This window comes from Diceros bicornis, chromosome 14 (assembly GCF_020826845.1).
Source record: "Diceros bicornis minor isolate mBicDic1 chromosome 14, mDicBic1.mat.cur, whole genome shotgun sequence".
Classification (NCBI taxonomy): domain Eukaryota; kingdom Metazoa; phylum Chordata; class Mammalia; order Perissodactyla; family Rhinocerotidae; genus Diceros; species Diceros bicornis.
This window is the reverse complement of record NC_080753.1, coordinates 37,656,962-37,663,444: the sequence shown is the minus strand read 5'-3', so window position 1 is coordinate 37,663,444 and position 6,483 is coordinate 37,656,962. Positions and strand designations below refer to the sequence as shown.

The following is a 6,483-nucleotide window of genomic DNA, read 5'->3' as shown; positions in this document are numbered from 1 at the left end:
CTATTATTTTTCTCTAGAGAGGTCTTCTGGGGGAAGAGGATTACAAACTCTAAGAGTTAGAAGTGTCTGCAGAAACCACTGTTGTCCAACCTCCAACCTCCCAGTATTAATTCTTGTTAAAATACTTATCATATAATACATTAATATATTGTACACTTAAACTTTTTATGCTAAAATATCATAATATCATGTTAAGTTTTTAGATTTCTTTAATATTTCCAAAAAAAAAATATTACGAAATTAACAAAGAATTTTACCCTTTTAGTCAAGTACTCTTCATAATACTTATTTATTCTGTCTTTTTGCATTTGGAGTCCATTTGTTTTCATAGATAGTTCATAAAACATTTATTTACATCTTTATTGGAATTCAACTCTAGCTTTTCTAGAGTCCTTTAAAACTTCTGTTCCAAAAGTTTTTCTCAATATTAATCTCCTTGACAAAATCAACACCTCTTGCCCAGTCCTCAAGACCTAAAACATCGTCGTTAACTTTAGCTCGTCTATTTCCAGAGGAACTAAATGCAATAAATTTCCAAGTCAATTTCCTACATCAATATTGTACACTTTTTTCTTCTGTTATGTTTTACCACTCTTATCCTAGTCAAGGACCTCCTTATCTGTCACATAGATTGTTGCACTAACCTTAACTAGTCAAGTGCAGTATGGTGGAATCATATGAGGAGACAGTAAGTGTGCTTGTTAATTACAGGGTGCATAAATTAAAAAATGATGTTTTTTAAGGTAGGATTTGTAGATATTATCTAAAAAAGAAGAATGAGCAATTTAAATTTGTTATTGGAAATACACAGTTAAAGATCTAAAGGAAAAGCCAAAATATTTCAAAGTGGGCGATTATTCATAAAACGTATCTGAGATGGAGAAGGATGGAGCAAGTGACTGTTTCACAGGTGATCCAGTGAAATCATTATATAATGTTTATTTTATATATATATAAAATGTTTATATTATATGTTATATGATGTTTATATTTATAGATATACATTATATGTAATGTTTATGCATCATTATATATATACACACATTATATAATGTTTATATACATTATTTTATAGTGCTGAAATATTACATATATTGTTATATATGTATATAAAACTATATGAAACATTTATAATTCTGGTTTAATTTTTACTATAATATTTTAGAATATTTTTTCTCCAATCAATCTCAGAAACCAACCGAAAGAACAAAAAAATTTTAAGGTTAATCTTGGGTGATCTTAATGTAATATATCTAAAAGAATGTTTTAGACTTTTCTATCCTTATAGAAACAGAATATTACAGCCTTTTCTCTTGATAATCGGAGGAGACTTTAATGGTTCACATTAATGGAACATGGTTTTGTACGGCAGTTGTTTCTCTCTCACATATTTTTGTAAAATGTGTGTGGTTGAGCTTCAACAGCACATCAGAGGGACAAAAACTTCCTACTCTGGAGCCAGAATACCTGGGTTCAAATCCTGCCTCCACCACTAACTAACATTCTGGCAATGGAAGAGTGATCCACTTGAGTTCTCTGTGCTTCATCTGTAGAGGCCTGGATAATAAGACTAGCCTACCTTATAGGGTTGTGGTGGGGATAAAAAGCGTCAATATATGTAAAGTGTTTAAAATAGTGTCCAACTCATATTAAGTGCATTCAAAATGTTGGCTATTATTATTAGGGAGGGCATGTCATAACCAGTGTAAAATCAGAAGCCAGTATGTAAAACCAAATGGACCCAGACAAAAAGTTAAGATGTGAAAGGCAAGTGAGATGAATTTGGCTCATTTAAGAACCAAAGCACTGCTGAAGTTTGGAGTGGAAATAAGGGACATGCAAGCTTAAGACTTTTTAATTAACGTCTGTGGCTCCTGCTAGACTCAGATGAGCAGACATGCAATACAAAAGACAGGCTGCGGCATTAGCAATGTGATTAGGAATTAGGAAACAAAAATTCCACTTGACAAAGAGATGTTAATGAGAAGTCAAGGGAAGTTGTTAATGGAAGATTTTTGAAATAATAAACAAAATTGGAAGAAATTATCTAAATGTTCAGTATAAAAAGTTTGAGTGATATTTGGATTAATTTCTAAACTTTTGAAGGCATAAACATGGAATTGAATCAACAAAATAATCAGGAAGGCATACACAATGTAGGTAGGCTCTCAAAGAGCACTATGTTAAAAAGAACAAGTTTAATTTTAATGTGTTCCAGTTTTTCTGTTTCCTGGCTCCCAAAACTCCCCCACTTCTAATCAGTTGTCTTGTGAATTTAGGCCTTAGCACCGTGGGGAGCTAGGAAAAAAATCAGGTGACTCAGTATAACCCATTATTCTCATTGTCAATACAACTCAATGCAACTTTTTTCCACGATGGTTGGTGATAAATCCATTGTCGTTTCAGTACTACTACAACATTAAGCTGCAGGCATTTCTGCAAAGTGTTTTATCTTGTGAATGTTACACCGTTGTAACCAGGACAGCTCCTTGAAGAGCATTCATTGCAACTTTGGGATTTATCCTCTCAATGGCCTCAGTCAAGGAAGGGAAGTCTCATTATTTGTTTTGTTTCCATTAAGGACCTATTTGTTCTGGGATAAGGGGACCATCCCCTGATAGCTTAAATGCCCTAAAGAGTTCCCAGGTTCCACTAAAAGCAAATCTTTTGGACAAACCCAGGCTCTCCCTCCTGTGACAATGATAATCACAGATAACTTTCAGATTCTGCTTTCCATAGTTAGATTTCCTACTTAGCAAAGATAGTTTGCTCCAAAGATAGTCCATTAAGAGGGCAATTAAGTCAATGTTCTCAGGTCACATGACAACCAGAGAGCCCCACATCAGTTTATACATGATGAAGGCATAGACCAGGAAGAGAACAAAAGAAAACGTGGATAAACACAGGAAGGTCAGTACTGAAAGAAGTTGATGGAGCACTGCTTAAGACCAGGTTAAGTATAAAAGAATCAATATCACAAGAATTTAAAAAATATCTATTAGTAACAATGGGGGTAAGAAGAGAGTGCTAAGCCATCCATTTCCCTGATAATGCTTGACTTAAAGGAAGAGCGAGGATATTTTATTCCACAGTTATAAAATCTACCTTTGGTAGAGTCTTCATTTCCCCCTTTTCCACTGAGAAGAAAATCAAACCATAAAGCTCCAAACTTTTCTCTTCATGAATTCTGTATATTTTTGATCTCTTTTTCTCTTATCCCTTTTTACTTTTAGAATGCTGAAAGTCAGGTCATACAACAGTTAAAGAAATATCACAAAACTGCCACTTTCTTTTAATTAACGTAGTAAGGAATTCAGGCAGGTTTATAAGGGAAGAAAATTATGTCTGCATCAGAAAATGTACCCACAGCATTTGAGTTCAAATATCTTGTAGTGTATTACCTCTTATTCTAGGGAAATTAAAAAAAAATCCCTTGGAAATTTTCCATCATCCCTCAAAAGGTTAATGATCATTTACATTACCAATCATATTAAATAGCATATAGATATCTTTGTGCCTGTCTGAATCATTCTAAGCCACAGTCAATGTTCCTAGCTCTCCAGCTGTAACCCAACCAATTAAACATGTCTTATATCTTTCTAGGAGTCAAGATTATAGTATTTGAGCCAGAAAAGGTCCCTCAAAAGACTGAAGGTGGATCTATTTTGGTTGAGTTTGAATTTTATTCTCTCAGAGAGTGTGAGAGAAGCAGAAGTGGCAAGGTTATTTAGGAATATTTAAATGTTGAGTTACTATGTCTTATAGCAATAACTCTTGTGTTCATCTTCACTATGAAAGATTGATAATGCACAGTAGAAAATGAGTGAGTAAAAAACCAAACTATTAGTATACACTTGAATTTCTTAATTTTATGTTTTACAAAAGAACAACCACCAGATGAACTTGTCTTTGGATTCTATGCAATATTCACACATCTTTGTGTATTAAAAATTAGTGTATTTTCTATTCAGAAATTCTGTTCCAAATTACAGATAACCGAAGACATATGAAGTAATTATAGATTATGACTCAATTTAAATAAGGTCTTAGCTATTGTTCTAAAGTAGATGAAATTTTGTGGAAACTATCTTTAAGCCTCTTTGTCTGGGTCTCACAGCCCTGTGATATACACCTTTTCAATTCCAAGTACCAAAATTAGAGTTCCTCTCCTCTTTCCTCCTCCAAACACCCTTCCTTTCTTTGTTGCTCCCTCTCTGCAGTTTTCCTCAAGTCTGTAATTTTTTCTGTCTTCCAAATTATTTAGGTTTGGAAGCATTACATCATTGAATTCCTCAATCTATTTCACTTCTCAATTACTCAGGACCATTGAGAATACTCTTTAGTTGGTGTCTGTGTGCACCCGCATGTGTCTTTGTTTATATTTCCATTTGTATGTTCTTTTTGTCTGTAAATAAGCTGGCAGCATACATAAAGAAAGTAGAATATTTTGTTCTTTCTATAATCATATTCAATGGAAGTTTATTTTTTATCCACTGTTAATATTTTAAAGTTACTACTGAATTGTTTTTCATCTTATGGTATACTCCCATCTATATGTAAGTTTATTAACTGTAGATATTTCTTTCTTTGTAACCACAAAGTAGGAAATAGCCTGCAAGTGCAGAAAAGGGGACTAAAATTAAAGTTTTCTTGTAAGAGAAAAGATTATTTTTTATGAAAATTGTCTTCTGGCTATGAAATATCTTTAGTCTTCATTTATCCAAATGTTAACTTCAGGGTGCACAGAAAGAACTTATTCGCTTGAGACGTTATTGATTGTATCCACAGCAGGACAAATGTCTGAATGAAACATAAAAAAAAAGCTATAAAAATTCTACTGTCATAAAGGCAGTGTTTGAAATGACATAGACTTTTTTTCCCAATCTGTTTGCAGGAGTTGGACAATAAGTGGGCAGCCTTTGAGCTTATGTGATTCTTTCTTCATGTACAGGAAAAAATGAAAGATGAAGGCAAAAAATGCAAGTTCTGAAGGCTACTTTGTTCTACTAGGATTTTCTAATTGGCCTCATTTGGAAGTAGCTCTCTTTGTGGTTATCTTGGTGTTCTACTTGATGACATTGATAGGCAACCTGTTCATCATTATCTTGTCATACCTGGACTCCCATCTCCACACTCCCATGTACTTCTTTCTCTCAAACCTCTCTCTTCTGGATCTCTGCTACACCACCAGCTCCATCCCTCAGTTGCTGGTCAACCTCTGGGGACCAGAGAAAACCATCTCTTATGCTGGTTGCATGATTCAACTTTACTTTGTCCTTGCATTTGGAACCACTGAATGTTATGCTGCTGGTGGTGATGTCCTATGACCGTTATGTAGCTGTGTGTAGACCCTTGCATTACACTGTCCTCATGCACCCTCGTTTCTGCCACCTGTTGGCTGTGGCTTCATGGGTAAGTGGGTTTACCACCTCAGCCCTTCATTCCTCCTTTACCTTCTGGGTACCACTGTGTGGACATCGCCAAGTGGATCATTTCTTCTGTGAAGTTCCAGCGCTCCTGCGATTATCGTGCATTGATACCCATGCTAATGAGCTGACCCTCATGGTTATGAGCTCCATTTTTGTGATCATGCCACTTATTCTCATTCTCAGCTCATATGGTTCCATTGCCCGGGCTGTGCTGAGGATGCAGTCAACAGCGGGACTTCAGAAAGTCTTTGGGACATGTGGAGCCCATCTTATAGTTGTAGCCCTCTTTTTCATTCTTGTCATGTACACATATCTCCAGCCACCATCGGGACATTCTCAAGATCAAGGCAAATTCATTGCCCTCTTTTATACTGTTGTCACCCCTAACCTCAACCCTCTAATCTACACCCTCAGAAACAAAGATGTAAGAAGGACAGTAAAGAGATTAATGGGGTGGGAGTGGGAGATGTGACAGGAAGATCACCTGTACTGAAATATTTGTTCAGAGAGTCTTATCCATTTGGAGGGTTGTTTCTCTACTGCTTTGCGACTTATTTGGTCTACAACTCACCAAACATAGAGGAAGAGTTATTTTATTACAAAAAATTTATTATATAATAAATTTATATAATTAAAATAATAACATCATTATAATTACATACTTATTATTTAGAGTTAACCTTTTTGATTTGTACCACTTTAATCTTTAATAATTTCATATTTAGTGCTCATATAAATTAGGCACTGTGTTTTAAAATTATGCTAATTTATGAACTGAGCATTAATATCTATAGAAAGAGAGGGACAATACAGCCAAGGCTTAGACTAATGGAGTTTTTGGTGATTGACAGACATTAAATTTAACTAAATGGTAAAAATATAGGTGACAATTCTTTGGCTGAAACACACTTTTTTCAAGATACTAAATTATATGAATATTTTATCCTATGGGTCTATATACTTGTAACATTGAACAGTATAAAGAAATATCTGTTAAAAATGGTTCATTGTTTCATCCATCCACTTGTTCATCTACTTATTTACTTGATTTGCT

At 34.5% G+C, this 6,483-nt stretch overlaps 1 pseudogene; it reads left to right on the top strand.

The window, feature by feature from the left end:
- The first annotated feature begins 4,964 nt into the window (after nt 1-4,964).
- LOC131413958 (olfactory receptor 2J3-like) lies at nt 4,965-5,901 on the top strand (annotated as a pseudogene).
- The last annotated feature ends 582 nt before the right edge of the window (nt 5,902-6,483 follow it).